The 18,354-nt window shown below is 53.9% G+C and overlaps 2 pseudogenes; one reads left to right on the top strand and one right to left on the bottom strand.

Annotated features, from left to right (window-relative positions):
* The first annotated feature begins 13,465 nt into the window (after positions 1 to 13,465).
* On the top strand, positions 13,466 to 15,934 carry LOC136467387 (uncharacterized; annotated as a pseudogene).
* A 983-nt stretch (positions 15,935 to 16,917) lies between these two features.
* Positions 16,918 to 17,899, bottom strand: LOC136467376 (uncharacterized; annotated as a pseudogene).
* Positions 17,900 to 18,354: the final 455 nt, after the last annotated feature.

Below are 18,354 nucleotides of genomic sequence, written 5' to 3'. Positions count from 1 at the left end.
TTCCTCCACGAACAGAAGGCAGAGTGGGATCGCCTCTCCAAGGAGGCCCGGCTGCGAGCAGACATGGCCGCCCAGCTTGCTACCGCTCAGGAGCGGGAGGCCCAGGCGTGTCAGGACGTGAAGGAGGCCCACGGGATGTTTGAGGATCTGTTGGCGAGGTCTAAGCTGGATGGGGAGGAGATTGCTAGGCTCCAAAAAGAGCGAGATGAGCTGCTGCAGAGGAATATCGTGGCCAATGAGAAGGCCGACGAAGTCCTGAAGGAGCTAGAGATGGAGCGGGACCTCCGGCGGAAGGCCGAGAGTAGGGCCATGGCCCTCCAGCAGAAGGTGGACGAGGACGTCGAGGTGGTCCGCTCTCTCCGGGCGGAGCTCGGTGACGCGGTGAACCGAAGGTTGAGCGCTGAAAACGTCTCCGTCAAGCTAGAAAAAGAGGCTGCCTATGCACAAAGGGCCCTTCAGGTTGAGAGCGATGAGCACGATCTTCTGCAAGCTACGGTCGGGGTGGTCCTTAATGCCCTGAATGTGACAGAGCCGGTGGAGACCAGCCCGCTCGTGGCTCGTGTCGTAGGTATCACGGCTCGGGTGGGCCAGCTTGAGGAGAGTGCCTTTCACGCCGGGATTACCCAGGCCTTCACCGTCGCCCACGCTCATTACGAGAAGGAAATCAACCTAAAGGTGATGAGCAAAGGCTTCCCGTCCACCTACGAGGATGAAGAGCTGTAGGAAATGGAGGAGATGGTTGCTCCCCTTGCAAAAAACCTGGCAGACAATCTGAAAGAGATGGTTCTCCCTCCGTGGGAGTAATTAGTCGAACAATTTTGAGAACAACTTATATGTAATATGTGGACAAGTGTCGGTATTTTTTGAGTCTGGACGCGGTTTCGTGATTTTGCGTCGTAACTTCGTTTTGTCTGATTTTTTACGATCTTACCAATCTGTTCCCCTGAATTATGCCGCTGGTCATGATGCGAGGAGATTGTTTCAAAAGAAAGAAAGGAGGTAGCCGTACCTTAACCAGCCCCCGAGTAAGGTCCGACCCCCTGCATTTGCTGGGGTCGGGGGTTACTGGAGATCGGAACTGTGGTTTTGGTGACAGGGTCGACGAAGTCCATGAATGACATCGCAATATTCCCCGCCCTGTCTTCCAACAGAAATCCCCAACTGGGGATTCTATGGGCTCGGCAAGGTGGGGCCTTTGAACCTGTGTCCCTGTATTGATTGGCTCGAGCCCCCGAGCCTTGTTAGGGTCTGATAGGGGTCGGCCGTTATTTGCGTGTTACCCCGTCCTTGGTTTTCGTAATCGGAGGGGCTGAGTGAACGACACTTGCCTCGATGGCTCGAGTATCGTGCTCAACGAGCTCACTAACGGGTACATTCGTGTGGAATCCGGGTCCATCATTTGCTGATGGGGTCGGCAGAGCCCTCTGGTGTCATTCCACAACTTCTTAACCCGCCTCCCGGCAGATGCCCGAGCCGTTCGATAGGCTCCGGCGGCCCGATGGCCTCTCCTCGATGGAGATTCTGTGGGTTTGGCTCGGGGTTAGAATCGAACGAGAAAAGGTCGAGACATCCCTATCCGCTTCTGAGCGGGGTCGGGCAGGGCCGCTGGGGCTTGTCTCGGTTATCTCTCCCTGGCTCTGTTCAGCATGAGGCGGCCTCGAGCCCTTCGCGGGCCGACCTTTGAACCTCGGCCTGTGGTCGCCTATATTGAATGAGGCGACGGCCGTTTCGTGATGCGACATGAAGCGTTGGGATGTTTTGCCTACGTATAATATAATCGAAATGAAGGCGGGGTCGGTATGGGTGACGAAAGGCTCCTACCAAATGTGTCCGTGCGGGGTTCGGACCCTGATGTTCGCGATGAGGTTGGAGTAACCTACATAAGAATCGCTATTCTTTGTTTTTCGTATCTCGGTGACGGTCCGAGCCATTTAATTAGCTTAGGCAACTTGATAGCTTCTCCTTTGGGGGAGATTCTGTAGGCAGACCCCTCCGAACCCTTCCTGAGAAGGCAGTCGTCAAAGCTGGAGACGCGAGGGGCGTTGAGCATGATTTTTCTGGTGAACAAAAACACCGTAGCTACCGAGGCGTAGGGTCTGCTAGTTCGTTCAGTTTTACTCAAAGTTCTATGCCCGTGTTTCGCATCCTTAGTTTCAAGCGTACGGAGGGGGTCGGGTGAGGAGGATGTCTAGATTGGTAGACATCCTCGGCAGCCCCCGAGTGATGTTCGTGTTCCCGCTTTTTGACGGGGTCGGAAGCTCGAGAATGAATTTTAACGCGTAAAGTAAGAAAGCAGAGATGCTTATCTTTCTTTGGACGTTCGTTCGTCGTGTCTTCTGGGCCGAATGGCCGGCCCAGGAGATCCGAAAGGTCCTATCGTCGGATCGTCCATGGTCCTGCATGGGGAGGTGAAGGGCTGTCTGCCTATGTGGGCGCCTTAATTGCCACGTCCAGAGTGGGTCAGTGGCGGGCCATACCCAGGCAGCGCTCAGTTTGACCAAAGAGGGACGCCTCGTCGACCAGGGTGTGTCCCGTCAGTTCCGGCGCGTCCCCTCAGATATCAATCAGCATTGATTCCGTATTTAAAGAGGGGAAGGGAGAGGGTTTTTCGTCCAACCTTTCGCCTTTCCTTAGCTACAGCGCATCCTCTTTAAATAGGGAGGGGGAGAGGAGTTCTCATCCCACCTCCTCTTCTGCCTCTGAGCCGCTATCTCTCCTTCTTCTTCCTTTCTGCCGAACACATCCGTGCGCCACGCCAGTTCCTGAGTGAGGAAGAGTAATGCCAGAGAGAGAGAGAGAGAGAACTCACAAATTTGCTCGTGAGTTTGGTGCGTGATGTCGAGCCGGAGGCAAAGGAGAAGAGGCGCCGGTGGGCGTCATACATCGTCGACTGCGCCGTCGTCTGCTGTGCTCCTCCTTTGGTGGGAGGCGTTTCCTGCCCATACGTCGTTGTCAGGGTTATGGCTGGGGATGATGGCGTAGTCCCCAGACGCCCTGGCGGTGGCGTCGCTGTCGAGGTTGTGGCTGACGACGATGGCGTAGTCCCCAGACACTCTGGCGGAGGTGTCGCTGTCGGGGTTGCGGCTGACGACGATGGCGTAGTCCCCGGACGCTCTGGCGGAGGCGTCGCTATCGAGGTTGCGGCTAACGACGATGGCATAGTCCCCGGACGCTCCGGCGGAGGCGTCACAGATGGTGGCGCCTTCGAGGATCCAGTGAAGCGGCGGATTGTCGGGATGTCGCCGATGGAGAGCGTGGCACGGCGACCGCAGTAGACGAGCTGGCCCGTGTACACGCCCCGGGCGTCGCCGATGGAGAGCGTGGCACGGCGACTGTAGTAGTTCTTGTAGTAGAGCTAAGCAGAGACTATAATGAAATACCTTTGTGGGGAAGCCCCCGAGTAAACAGTCCTCTAAATTTATAAGTATATTGTTCCTTTTTGTAATGAAATCACTTTGTAAGTGACGAATTTGTGCAAAAAATGAACAAAATTACATCCTTTGCTTATGGCAAGCAATTTTTTATCTTTCTCCTTTCTGTAGGAATGATTTTAGTGCTTCCTGACCCTTCTCATAGTCTAAGTCATAAGAAGCTAGGAACGTGGGTGAACTAATTCTGATTGAACTAGTGAGCAAAGAGGTTGCAGCCGCTGGGGCGTGGGTGTCTCGCAGTCCTACCAGTTGTATTCAGAATTGGTTCCCAAAATCTTAGCCCTTGGGACTCGTTTATGAGGCGAATGGAAAACTTAGAGAATGTTTGTAAATATAACACAAGAGGTTTTTTGTAAGCGTAATACTTGTATTACATATGTCATATGTTACGATCACATGCCAGCCCCCGAGTGAGGTCTGACCCCTCACGATTTGCAGGGGTCAGAAGTCACTAAGGATCGGGGTTTTGTTATGACAAAATCTGATAAGGAAGAAGTGTAAGCTTATTTTAAGGATAGAAACGACATAGCTGCTCGATGTTCCGGGCGTTGGTGAAGACCTCGCCGTTGATGGTTTTCAATCGGTAGGTGCCTGGGCGAAGTACTTCCACGATGACGTAGGGCCCTTCCCAGGGCGGGGAGAGTTTGTGGCGATCCTTGTTGCTCTGCATAAGACGGAGGACGAGGTCTCCGACATTGAAGGCTTGACCCCACACCTGTCGGCTGTGGTACCGTCGCAGCGCCTGCTGGTACTTAGCCGAACGGAGGAGGGCGATGTTGCGGGCTTCATCTAGCTGGTCCATGGCGTCTTGGTGAGATGCTTCGGCCCCCTGTTCGTCATATGCTCTGATTCTTGGTGCTCCGTAGTCGAGGTCCGTTGGGAGAACGGCCTCAGAACCATAGACCATGAAGAAAGGTGTGTAGCCGATGGCCCGGCTAGGAGTTGTCCTTAGGCTCCAGAGCATGGCCGGGAGCTCAGCTAGCCAGCGTGCGCCGAATTTGTTCAATCGGTTGAAAATTCTGGGTTTGAGGCCTTGAAGAAGCATGCCGTTTGCGCGCTCGACTTGCCCGTTCGTCCAGGGGTGTGCGACGGCTGCGCAACCGATCCGGATGTGTTGTTCATCACAGAATCGAACGAATTTCCTACCGGTGAACTGTGTGCCGTTGTGCGTGATGATGGAGTTTGGTACTCCAAAGCGATGGACGATGTCGAGGAAGAACAGCACGGCTTGCTCGGATTTGATCGTGGATATTGGTCGAGCTTCAATCCACTTTATAAACTTGTCTATGGTGACAAGCAGGTGGGTAAAGCCCCTAGGCGTCTTTTTGAGTGGCCCAACCAGGTCGAGCCCCCAGACCATGAAGGGCCACGTGATGGGGATCATCTGGAGAGTCTGGGCCGGGAGGTGTGTTTGCCGAGCATAGTACTGGCACCCTTCGCAGGTGCGTACAATTTGCTCGGCATCGGCTACTATGGTGGGCCAGTAGAAACCTTGTTGGAATGCATTCCCAACCAAGGTTCTTGGTGCGGCATGATGACCATAGACTCCACCGTGGATGTCGCCCAGCAGGAGTTTTCCCTGTTCGCCAGGGATACAGAGTTGCAAAATTCCGATGTGACTTCGTTTGTAGAGTTCGCCCTCTACAAGAACGAAGGATTTGGCGCGTCGTGCGAGCCGTCGGGCTTCCGTCTTGTCTGCCGGTAGTATGTCGTGGAGGAGGTAGTCGAGGTAAGGCGTTCTCCAGTCATCGGGAGGGTCGGAGCCCACTGCTGGGTCCTCTTCAAGCTCCATGACCTCGGGGTCGGGAGGAGCAGTTGGAGGATCGGCCCCTGGAGTCAGACTAGATGGGCCATCGTCGGCTCGTTCCTACCCCACGTAGCGCATCGAGGGTTTGTGTTGATCACTGGCAAAGATGCCAGTTGGAATTGGCTCTCGGCCGGATGTGCTTTCGTAAGTGTGTCGGCTGCTTCGTTGAGGCGCCTTGGGATGTGATTGAGTTCGAGGCCGTCGAATTTGTCCTCCAGCCGTCGGACTTCTTGGCAGTATGCCTCCATCTTGGCGTCGTGGCAGCATGACTCTTTCATGACCTGGTTCACGACCAGCTGAGAGTCGCCCCTGACATCGAGGCATCGGATGCCCAGCTCGATGGCGATTCATAGGCCGTTGATGAGCGCTTCGTATTCTGCAGTATTGTTTGATGAGGGGAAATGGAGCCGTACCATGTACCTCATGTGGACCCTGAGGGGAGATACAAAGACTAGTCCTGCTCCGGCACTCTTCTTCATCAGCAATCCGTCGAAGTACATTATCCAGTACTCTTGATCAACGGCTGCTGGTGGCATCTAGACCTCGGTCCACTCCGCGATGAAGTCAGCTAGTACCTGAGATTTGATCGTTGTTCGGGGAGCATAGGAAATGCCCTGATCCATCAGCTCGAGTGCCCACTTTGTGGTTCTTCCCATAGCGTCATGGCTACGAATGACCTCGCCGAGGGGGAACGACATCACTACTATCACAGGGTGTGACTCAAAGTAGTGGCATAGCTTCCTTTTGGTGATGAGGACGGCATAGAGGAGTTTCTGGATTTGGGAGTAGCGGGTCTTGGAGTCGGATAACACCTCGCTGATGAAATACATAGGGCGCTGCACCTTGAAGGCATGCCCCTCTTCCTCTCGCTCTACTACTAAGGCGGAGCTAACCACTTGGGTGGTGGCCGATATATAGAGTAGGAGGGATTCTCCGTTGCATGGAGGAACTAAGACCGGTGGTTTAGTTAGAAATCGCTTAACCATGTCAAGCGCCTCCTGAGCCTTGGCCGTCCACTCGAAGCGGTCAGCTTTCTTTAGGAGTCGATAAAGGGGGAGTCCTCGTTCGCCGAGGCGCGAAATGAATCGGCTGAGGGCGGTGAGGCACCCTGTGATCCGCTGAACCCCCTTTATGTTTTGGATCGGGCCCATCCTTGTGATGGCTGATATCTTCTCCGGGTTGGCTTCGATGCCACGCTCGGAGACGATGAAGCCGAGCAGCATGCCTCTCGGGACCCCGAAAACACATTTTTCGGGATTGAGTTTGATGCCGTTTGCCCGGAGTTTCGCAAAGGTTTGCTCAAGGTCAGCGACCAGGTGGTTAGCTCGTTTGGTTTTGACTACGATGTCATCGACATAGGCCTCAACGGTTCGCCCGATGAGGTCTCCAAAGCAATTGAGCATACAGCGATGGTACGTTGCCCCAGCATTCTTTAGACCGAATAGCATTGAAACGTAGCAAAACGATCCGAAGGGGGTGATAAAAGATGTCGTGAGCTGGTCGGACTCTTTCATTGCGATTTGATGGTAGCCAGAGTATGCGTCAAGGAAGCAGAGGGTTTCGCACCCGAGGTGGAATCGACTATTTGGTCTATTCGTGGCAAAGGAAACAGATCCTTTGGACACGCTTTGTTGAGGCCAGTATAATCGACACATATTCTCCATTTCCCGCTCTTTTTTCAGATAAGAACAGGATTTGCTAACCATTCTGGGTGGTATACTTCCTTAATGAATCCTGCGGCCAGTAGTTTGGCTATCTCCTCGCCGATGGCCCTGCGTTTCTCCTCGTCGAAGCGGCGCAGGCGTTGTTTCACCAGCTTGGAGCCCGGGAGGATCTAGAGGGTATGCTCGGCGACCTCCCTCGGGATGCTCGGCATATCCGAGGGTTTCCACGCAAAGATGTCTTTGTTGGCGCGGAGGAAGTCGACGAGCGCGCTTTCCTATTCGGAGGAGAGCGCGGTCTCGATACGGACTTTTTTGCCCTCGGAGCTGCTAGGATCCAAGAGGACCTCCCTAGAGCCTTCTGCCAATTCGAACGACCCGGTTGATTTCTTTGCGTCGGGTGCCTCTTCGACGACCTTCTCCTTGAGGGTGGCGAGCTCTTCCGAGGCGATGATTGTGGATGCGTGTCCGCAGCATTCGACCTCGCACTCGTAAGCGCGCTGGAAGGAGGTGCCGATGGTGATGACCCCGCTGGGGCCCGGCATCTTCAGCTTCAGGTACGTATAATTGGAAACAACCATGAACTTAGTGTAACATGGTCGCCCCAGGATGGCGTGGAAAGTCCCCGGGAACCCCACTACATCGAAGGTGAGGGTCTCAGTCCGGTAATTGGACCGATCCCCAAAAGTGACAGGCAGGTCGATCTGCCCCAGTGGTACGGCTTGCCTACCAGGCACGACGCCATGGAAAGGTGCTCGGATGGGACGGAGGTTCGTTCGGTCGACACCCATCTCGTCGAGCGTTTTGGCGTACATGATGTTGAGGCCGCTGCCCCCATCCATCAGTACTTTGGTGAGCCGCTTTGGACCGACGATCGGATCGACGACAAGCGGGTACCTTCCCGGGTGTGGGACGGCATTCGGATGGTCGGTCTGATCGAAGGTTATGGCGGATTCCGACCACCGGAGGAAGGCTGGCGTGGCTGGTCCGGTGGTATAGACCTCGCGACGCGCGACCTTCTAGCGGCGTCTGGAGTCGTAGGCCATTGATCCTCTGAAGATCATGAGGGCGCCGGTCGATGTTGGGAAAGCGTTGTCCTTCTCCTCTGCGTCGTCTGTGATGGGAACAGGTTCCTTCCCCTGCTCCCCTTTGTTGAGGCCTCCGGCCAAGTATTTGCGCATGAGGCCGCAATCCTTGTATAGATGCTTGGCCGGGAAGGCGTGGTTTGGGCATGGCCCCTCGAGCATTTTCTTGAAGTGGTTTGGAGTGCCTTCCGCGGGCTTCTGACCACCTTTGCGGTCGGTAGCGGCCACGAGCGAGTTGTCGCGCCGTTGCTTCTTATTTTTCTTTTTGGCGGGACGGTTGGAGGCGCCTTCGCCAGCGTCCTCGTCCCGCCTCATCTTTCCATCGGAGCAATCAAAGATAGCTCCGATCGCCTCCTCTCTAGAGGCGTGACTGGTGGCGATGTCCAGGAGTTCCTTGGTAGTTTGCGGGCCCCTGCGTCCTAACTTGTGGACCAGGGATTCGCAGGTTGTTCCGGACAGAAAGGCTCCTATCACGTCGGCGTTGGCGACGTTAGGGAGCTCGTTGCACTGTCGAGGGATGCGCCGAATGTACCCGCGAAGGGTTTCATCGGCCTTCTGGCGGCAGTTTTTGAGGTCCCATGGGTTTCCAGGGCGTTTGTACGTGCCCTGGAAGTTGCCCACGAAGATCTCCGTCAGATCCGCCCAACTCTGAATAGCATTGGACGGTAGGTGCTCCAGCCATGCTCGCGCCGAGTCAGCCAACAACAGCGGGAGATTGCGAATAATGAAATTGTCATCACTCGCACCACCGGCCTAACATGCAAGCCGATAGTCTTCAAGCCAAAGCCCGGGATTTGTTTCACCAGAATATTTAGGGATGTTGGTAGGCGGTCGATACCTTAGGGGGAACGCAGCGTTGAGGATGTGTCGGCCGAAGGCCTGAGGGCCTGGCAGGCCAGGGCTCGGGCTTCGGTCCTCGTTGCTGTCGTAGCGTCCGCCACGTCGGGGATGATAGCCGCGGCGTGCTGCTTCTCCATCGTCGCCGTGGGCACGTCTCCGAGCGTCGATGATGTTGCGTACGTCGCGGCCATGGCCGAGGCGTTGATGTACTGGGACGATGGAGGGCTGCCCGCCGGCTGGCGGTGTTTGGTGAACGGACGCGTCCTTGGTGGGACGCACTGAGGGCGTGCGCTGGCTGGTGTCGGGTTCGTGTCGTCGAGACAACGAACTTTCCGCCTGCTGCGCCGCTGCACGCTCGAGCAACGTGCGAATTTCTCGGCGAGCGCGGCGATCCTTGAACGTCGCGGCCTCCGGAAGGCCATGCAGCAAGGCGGTTGCTGCGGCGATGTTCTGGCTGGCTCGGGCAAAGTGAGGAAGGGCCCCATCGTCGGTGAGTATCCTTTGATGTACGGTGCGGGCCGTGGCGCCCCCCCCCCCGTCTTTGCGGCGTTCAATCTCGCGATTGATGTCTGCGTATTCCTGGACGAGCCCTTGCCCGGCCTCATCGATCTCTTGCTGACGGGCCATCAGCTGCTCCATCCTTAGGCGAGATAGGGCTGTCATCTCTTCCATGGATCTGCTGTCAGGGTTGTTTGTAGGGGTGACCTCTTCCCTGGAGGCGCTTTCGACGTGACCTTCAGGGGTCTGCGTTATGAAGCATTCCTGGGAAGGGTGGTGGCTCCCCTTACTGGAATCCGAGCTAGAGAACGATCCTGGCTCCTCGTTGAGGAGCTCGTAGAGGGTCTCCATATCATGCTCAATTGCCCCCACGAACTCGATGTCCGTGGGTGACTGAACCATACGTAGCACCCGAAGGCGGCCAGCAGTCGCCGCAGCGTTGCGGAGACCGAACGGAAACGCCGTCGAGGCGCTCCGTACGGACCCTTCTGAACACAGGGTGGCGTTGTGAGAGGCCTCCCTTGGTGTCTGGACTCCCAGGGAGTTGCTCGGTGGGCCCTCAAGCCTAAGACGGCTGAGGTTGATGGAAGGGAGAGATGGGGCGGCTGAGTGAGTCAGCGCCAGCTCTCCTCCTAGTGTGATGATGAAATCTAGGTCGCCCAAACGCAGGTGTGCGCCCGGGGCCAAGGTGATTGCGTGGGTGGTCATCCGAGGCCTGATTTGGAACGCGCAAGCTCCCCTACCTGGCGCGCCAACTGTCGGTGTTTCGTACAAGCACCGGCAAGTAAATTTATAGTAATGCGCGTTAGGCTCGGATGGTGCGCTAAAGGACACAAGATTTATACTGGTTCGGGCCAAAAGTCCCTACGTCCAGTTTGTTGCTGCTCGTGTTATTAGCACCGTGAATGGTTTGTAATAAGGGGTATAAACGATCGAGAGAGGGACTGGACCCAAGTCTCTGATGGAAGGGTTGAAGGGAGGTCAAGAGATTCGAAACAACTTGACTGTGTGTATCTGTGTGTCGTATTGTTCGGTCTCAAGAATCCGTCCGTCTGATGGAGGAAGCGCATCTCCTTTTATAGAGGAAGGGGGTGGCTTTTACAAGGGCGAGGGTTTAGGATGTATACGCTACTTAGTCTTGTGGCTCACGTCTACCTGGCTTCGTTCTTCATTTTGATGAGTACGAAGGAAGATAAGCGCCTACAATACTGTTGATGTCTCTATAGAATGTCAGGTTGATTACAGAATGCTGCCCTGCGCAGGGTGTGGGCTGTAATACAGTGGTTTTGACTTATTGGCCTCTCCCAGCCTTGCTCCGCATGCCTTCTGGTTCCTGTGAGTCTTCGTCGGAGGGACGAGGGGTCGGGGTCCGGAGCGACGACGTGGTCAAGGCCTTATGACTTGGCGGACCTGAGGAGTCGGGAAGCGGGTGCCACTCCCTCAGGTCCATAGCGTGGTGACGGAATGTCCGTCATGCGTGGAGATATTAAGTCCTTTTCTGGAGCGTAGCGATTGTCGTATATCTTCGTCGGGTTTCGTGTCCTAGGGCTGAAGGCGGCGCCTACAACTCTACAGGGCGAGGAGCACGCACCTGTACAACCTTTCGAGCTCTGCGGCGCCCGGAAGGGTCTAAAGCACCTGTCCTGTCATCCCCTGGCAGTGCTTTTCCTGCCAGGGCGCAGGGTATGGTCCTTGGAGCCATGGTTGACCCAAACGTCTTGTCTTGCCCTGTACTTATCATCTTGAGGGAATGGAGAGAAGTTGTCAGGTAAGATGAATCCAATCTTTAGATATGTAGCAGGGTGAGACTCGTTCCTTACCGTCGGGCGAAACGGAGACCAATTCCTATCTCTCGGGCGAGACCGACCTCGCCCCTCCGGGGTCGGGCGAGGCGGATTCTATCCCTCAGCCCTCGGGCGAGACCGAGCCCGCCCTAAAGGCGTCGGGCGAGACGGAGTTTATCCCTCGGCCCTCGGGCGAGACCGAGCCTGTCCCAAAGACGTCGGGCGAGACGGAGATTAACCCTGAGCCCTCGGGCGAGGCAGAGTTATCCCACAAAGGCGTCGGGCGAGGCGGAACCGAACTCCTGTCACTCGAACAAGGGATGAAACGGCGCCCTTATGCGTCCAGAAGTTTTTCACGTTTGGTGGTTATTGGTTCCACCTTCTGGGGTACCCCGGTATTAGGTCCCCGACAATATTAATCAATTTAATATTCATTTATAAAAGGCTGACATGACAACCCTCTATTGCTTTTAATTAATAAACTAGTTGCATGCATATTAGTTTATAAATCACTAGCATGTAAGTATGTAACACGTCAACGCCGCTGTTAGGACGTAGAATAAATGAAGAACGCGAACATGCAGATGCTCACCAGCTATAGAAAGCGGACGATGACCATGGCAGGCTCGGCAGGAGCAGGATCAGATGAGGGCAGCACAGCTCAAACAGGGATTCAGGGTTCGTCTCGATGAAGATCCCCATGTCTACGAGTCCTCCGTCCAAGCAAGCCGCGCACGCGACGATATGATTGGCGCTCGGCATCTAGCTGCAGGAGCGGCGTCGGCGGCTTGCTACACAGGCCGAGCTGCACATACGGTAGTAGCTCCGGTCGTCCGTTGTCTGAAGGTCACGGCAAGACGTACATACAGAAACAAGAGCTGCTGCACACATGACCATGGCCTGACTGCTGCCCTGCTTGAGCTTTCGTGGCCGGCTCGCATGCAGGACCGGGCTTCGACCAAGATGAGGTGGGACCGGCTGTAGTGCACAACGATATGACCTTGTTCGCTTATGCTGAAATTTGTCTTATCCTCAAATGTTGTGAGAGAAAAACAATGTTCCATGACTGAAAAGTAGCTCTGGCTCAAGAGGAAAGGTCGCGGGGTGGCCGGAAGTCGCCGGAAATCAATGAACGATGAAGCTTGTGATGGTGGGTTTTCGCCGGAGATACCATCGGGTTGGCTTGCGACGACATGAGAAGTAAGAGAAAAATCTAATTTACTACACGAGGGTTTTCTCAAACTAGAGGCTCTCCTTACGATAGTTTTGGTGTACTTTGGCTAAGGGGCTGGTACATATATATGGAGAGGAGAACTCCCCGCATCTACATCAACTAGCAATATGATACTAATTGATGTTGCACCTTCCACCTCCACTAATAGGTCTCAAGAAATATTAAAGCATATTAGTAAATAAAGATATAGGTCTTTAGGATTTATTAGTCTTGCGCATGGGCTTTGAGGTTGGTGGAAGAATAAAGATTTTATTATTTTTAGAATTAATTAATTTTGCGAATAAAATAATTTCAGAAAAGTCCAAAATTGTTTTTTAAGCTGCGAAAAATAATCCAAAAGCTCCGAAAATTCGAAGGAAATTCTCAGAGACTTTTTGGAACATGAGGAACCCAAATAAAATATTTTGAGCACATAAAAAGATATTTTGGAGCATCTATAAATTAGATTATACTAGTAGAAAAGTGGAAACAAGTTCCGAAAAAAGCTAGAAAAACCCTCGAGACGTCCGTAGAGATAGGTTGACGAATGGTGAGCAGGAAGAAGTGATTTGGATTACATGAAAAGGATTTTGGGATGAACCATTGGAAAAGATTAAGTTGGAAAATAAGAAATTTGATCATAGAAAAAGAATAAGACATGGTAGAGAAGGAATATCGACTTACTAAACGCATTTTTTAAAAACTTTACTCACCCACGACACAAAGTCATGCGCCAAGCAGAAGCCCACTAAATTAATTTAGAAAAATTTGGAAACCCATTTTTTTAATCTAAGTTTGCATAAACTTAAACTAATAATCTTAGAAAAATTTATATTAACATTGAAATTATTTACTTTATTTAGTGTTTTCTATGTATAACCTAAATTTTGGGGTGTGACGGTAAGCCGCGGTACAGAGTAACTGAAATCGCAGAGTTTGCCTATTCCAGATTCCATTCCGAGGCATTTTCCGTGTCCTGTCGGCTCAGTCGGAAACTCAGTCCGAGGCGGTGTTGGCGCGATTTTTCGTGTCCTGGTCGGCTCCGTCGGAAACTCGGAATCGATCTCTGAGAACGAATAGGGAGGAACGCGTCCACGGGATCCTGATTTTCGCTGAGCCAATCTGTTCAATCGAATTGCAGGGTGTTGCGAGATCGAATCGCGAGGGAGGAAATCCGAAGTCGACTTACCGATCGGACGACGAGATCGACCGATGAGGCGATGGCTAGCTCGCCGTCGAGGCTCTGTTCCGATGAGGAGCTGCAGAAAGCAAGGGTGGATCTGGATGGACTCATCGCCGATGAAGACGAGTTCGAGTGTCTAAGCGGTGACGAAGATGAAGAGGGCAATAAAGAGGAGGGAAACGAGATACTGGGAAAGAAGAAGAATAATAATAAGAAGGTGGTAGTGCCGATGGAGACGGTGCAGACGTTCCTCAACTACAGATGCAGACGTTCCTCAACTACACGTGCAGCATTCCAGTCCGCGAGCACGAAAGCGAACATTTTGGGGGACATCGGGACCTTGTCCAGGGTAAGTAATGTCTTTACCAGGCATTTTTTTGGACAGAACAAGCGCCCTCCAAGACAAACTGAGGCATGAGGTGGAGGACAAAGGCTATGCCAAATACGAGGCCACTGATGACGAGGAGGAGGAACAAGAGCAGGAGGAGAAGCACGAAGACACGCCACCAGCCTACGGATGGCAACAGGGATGTACTCGTCGGGTATCGTCGGAACTTTTTTTTTCCGCTACGAAGAATTTATCCCGTCTCTGTCCCCGTCCCCGTCAACTGTCTCGGGTATAAATTCTTGCCCATCTCCGTACCCGTCGGGCATCGGTCGGGTAACAGATACCCGACGTATACTGCATACCCGATAAACAAGGACACTTGGGGTCGTAGCTTTGCAATCAGAGACGTTTCTTCTTCACCCGGGTATAAGTGTCGGAGTCTCGGAGATGCCGAGGAGAAGGAGCGAGGTTGCGAGGAGGACGAGCAAAGGTGGCAGAGAGACCGAACTGAGGAAGCGAGGGGCACGAGCGCTCGTGAGGCATGCGTGCTTGTGCTGCTGGCGGAGATGGTGAGGAAAAATTGAACTAAGGTTCCTAGAACACACAAACTATATATATGATTGTTCAGATTTGGGTCAAAATACCTATGTTGAGCTTCTTTTGGCCTAATACTTGCATGACAGTTTAAATAGTCGGGTTCCCCAACGGGTAATGGGACGGGTAAACAGGGAACATTCCCGTACCCGCTATACCCGTCGGGGATGGATTCTTGCCCATTTAGATGTCCGCGAGTAAAGATATGATCACATCATATCCCCTAATGAATCAAATACCCGTGGGGTATCGGGGCTCGTTGCCATCTGACCAGCCAACGGCACCAATGCACCATAGTGGGATTTGATGCTGTCGGGGATGGCTGCCAAGAAGCTAAATAAGTTTTTTAATATATATTTGGTTCTTATTTTGGGAGATTTTCGAGATCTAGTTGTTACCCTTTTTTTTCAAAGTTTCAACACTTATTAGACAGCAATAATTTAGTTGTGTCTTTTCTTCACGATTCCAATATTGCCTATGGTCTTCGATTCAGAAGCAGCATCAGGTAGATTGCTTGCTTGTGCGAAGAGCTACTCTTTTTCTCCATGCTAATGTGATCTCTGAATGAGGGTTTTGCACATATATGAAATTATGGATTTCACGGGATAGCAGTAAGGGATACATTAGCGTCCGGATGTTCAGACGCCCACGTTGCGTCCGCCACTCACGAGACCACTATCGTTACCCAGTGTGTGCTCGCCCATGTGGCCCACGCAACGCACTCGCGCCTGCACACTCGCGGGCGTGCGGCCAAACAGCCAGCGGAGCGCACCTTCCCCGGCTATTAGTTGGGCCCGCCAACGGCCAAAATAGATCGGCAACGCTCTAGCGCCCCTGCCTCTGTGACGGGCCCCACACCACGTGGATGTCTCCCACGCGCTCCCTCTGGTTCCCCCCACTCGCGCGTGTAGGCTCGCCCTGCCACGCGCCCACGTCCTGCACGCCCTACTGCTGCTCGCCCGCCCCGTGGGGATCACTTGCGCTCCGCTTCCCGCGCCTGTTCATGAAACACTTGATGGAGGACTTGCTGCAACATGTGTTTAAAACAGATGAAATATTTAAAACATACGCTTGCAACATATGTGTATAACCTTTGCAACATATGCAACTTTTAGATAAAACACTTGCAACATACGTCTAAAACAGCTGAAACATTTAAAACATACACTTGCAACATGGTTCTGAAAACAACTAAAACATTTGGAACATACGTGTATAGCCATTGCAACATGTGTAACATCTCGATCTACTTTTGCAACATTCAGATCGATGAAACACATGAAACCTCTAAATGAAACACTTGAAACATACACTTGTAACATGTGCTTTCAGCACAACGTCACCTTGCTGCTTGGACGAATGGAGGCTCGTCGTCACGGAGCTCGGCGCCAGTGTGGAGGTCTGCGGCAACGCACACAGCTCGCCTGCCAATATGCCAGCGGAGTGGCGAGCACCTGCTCGACGGCCTAGGGAGCACCTGCTGGAGGCCGCGAGCACCCCTGGCGAGTAGGAGGACAGGGGCAAGCACCTGCGGGCTGTGGCTAGCATAGTGTGGGCCTACGTGTGGACCCCGCAGTAGGGCAAGCACGCACTGTGCAGGGGCGTGCACCGCAGATGTACGCGCTAGCGCGTGTGGGGCCGCCCGCTGGTAAGTCAGCGTGGGGCCTGCGCGACTGCGTGGCAGGGGCGTGCATGCGCGTGTAGCATGCTTCCCGCGCCGTTATTTCATGTGGGCCAAAGGGTGCTCTGGCCGTTAGGGAGGCATGCACGTGTATGAACATTGACCCGCACGGGCCCGTGGGAAGCGGCTGAGTAGTAAGCCACGTCTGTTCGTCCAGACGTCCTCACGAGAGCATTATCGTAGTAGACAACAGTAAACAATGTTTTTGGGGCAATTGTTTGAGCCTAGGCTACTCAAAATCGAACGCCTAGGAGCACTCTGGAACGAATGCCTGGGAGTGCTCAGAGCACCAGGCATAGTTGCCTGGTGATGCACCAAATAGCCCATTAGCCTTAGTGTTCTCTTGAATGCCAGGCTTGTCTTTGCTTAGAACGCTAGGAAAAGGTTATAGGAACTAGAACAACATCGCCTCCCCCTCCCCCTTCCTTCCCCTCTAATTCTCACTGTAATTGACTCATGTCAGCTATATTATTTTGACTTTGATGTCGCCTCTGATTCTGTTCTGTTACGTTTTCTATCAGCACCATAGATCCTCTCCCTGCTGCCCCTTCAAGGTCTCAACCTTCTTGCCTTTGCCTCTGCCAGTCCTCCCTTCATGTTCCAGCAGTACCTCACTAGTTCTCCTTTCGTTTACCACAACTTCCCTATGCCACTGTTACATCATCTGATCCTCGCCTTCACAAGGTGCTCACTTTGTCTCCCCACTTGGCTCAACACTTCCACATGACCACATTGTCTCCTTTTTCATCCTCATCATGCCTTTGCCTACCTCTAATAGTGCCTCGTGCTATACGTACCTATCTTCCCAGCCTGGGCATTCGGTTTAAACCGACAATTCGGTTCGGTTTGTTCGGTTTCAAAAAATTTCGGTTTCCAAGCTATGACAACCGATCGGTTTGTGAGAGAACTGAAAACCGACGCATTCGGTTTCGTTTTGTTCGGCTTGGTTTTTCGGTTTAACCGAACTAACCCGAGCTTGGTCCGCTAGTCGCCACCGCCGCTGCAAGTCCTGCTCGTCGTCGCGTCTGGGCGTGGCCTCCCTGCACAGACAGAACAGCTCAGCTGCTGTCAGCCTCCTCTCCGCCTCCTCCTCCGGCACTGCAGTCCGTTAGATCTCCGGCTTCGGCGGGGCCTCCACGGCGGCCACGGGCACGGTCGCCGCAGCATCCGGGGGGGGGGCGAGGTGGTCCGGGCGGCACCCGGCGACGAAGTCGATGAGCTCCTTCCCGGACTCGTCGGCGTCGCCCGCGGGCGGCGGCGAGATCCAGAGCAGCACGAACACGGCCACCAGGAAGAAGGCCGTGGAGAGGAGCAGCGGCTAGAAGAATGACACCACGGCGCTGAGGCTGGGCCCGACGGCGGAGATCGAGATGGCGGCCGCGGCCACAAACGCCACCGCGATGGCCGCCTGCACCCGGTGCTCCCACAGGCCACACTAGCTCACCGAGCTTCCCCTTGGGCGCCGCCATGGCCGGTCGGCAGCGCGGCTGGACATGGGAGATCTACGGGGGCGAGGAAAGCAACCTTCTAGAGTGAGAGAGAGAGAAAATGAGTGAGAGACTGAGAGAGGGTACATGAAATGGAGCGCGGGGGAAGGGGGAATCGGTGGCTCACCCACTGGTTGAGGTCGATGTTGAGGTCGTAGAGCGTGACGTGCGCGGTGGTGATGAGGATGTCCTCGATGGCGGGGTCCAGGCGCTGGAGCACCGTGAGGTTGAGCACCCGCGTGGCCTCCGCGTCCATCGCCAGGTTCGGGGTCACCTTGCCCCCGTTCGGCTGCGGCGACGGCGGCATCGACGGCGCTGGATCTGAGAGCCGAGCAGCAGCAATCGTGGAGTGGGTGGGGAGGATGTCTCCGGAACAATCGCAACTCACATCACGTCGGATCGGTTTGTCGCTGGGGCCTGGGGGGATGAAATGGATAGGAAGCGAAGGAGGACGGCGAGTGACTTTCTGCGATTCTGGCTGCAAATCTCGGTGGATCGGTTGCTCGGTTCGACTCGACGCAGAAACCGAAGCCGACACCGATCACCGAACTCGCTGAAAACAGAAACCGAAACCGAAACCGAACAACCGAACAACCGATACTTCAGTTTGGTTCAGTTCGGTTCGGTTCGGTTTACGGTTTTCGGCTAAAATCTGCCCAGGCTGACTATCTTCTCCCTGGTGTGGGGAAAATATGCCTCTACAACTTTCTCTTCTTTCCACCTGCCTCTGTGTGGATTGTGGAGACAACCTCCCGCTTCAGG

This window comes from Miscanthus floridulus, chromosome 1 (genome assembly GCF_019320115.1).
Source record: "Miscanthus floridulus cultivar M001 chromosome 1, ASM1932011v1, whole genome shotgun sequence".
In the NCBI taxonomy this organism is placed as follows: domain Eukaryota; kingdom Viridiplantae; phylum Streptophyta; class Magnoliopsida; order Poales; family Poaceae; genus Miscanthus; species Miscanthus floridulus.
The sequence above is the reverse complement of the archived record's forward strand: the minus strand, read 5'-3'. Positions and strand labels throughout refer to the sequence as shown.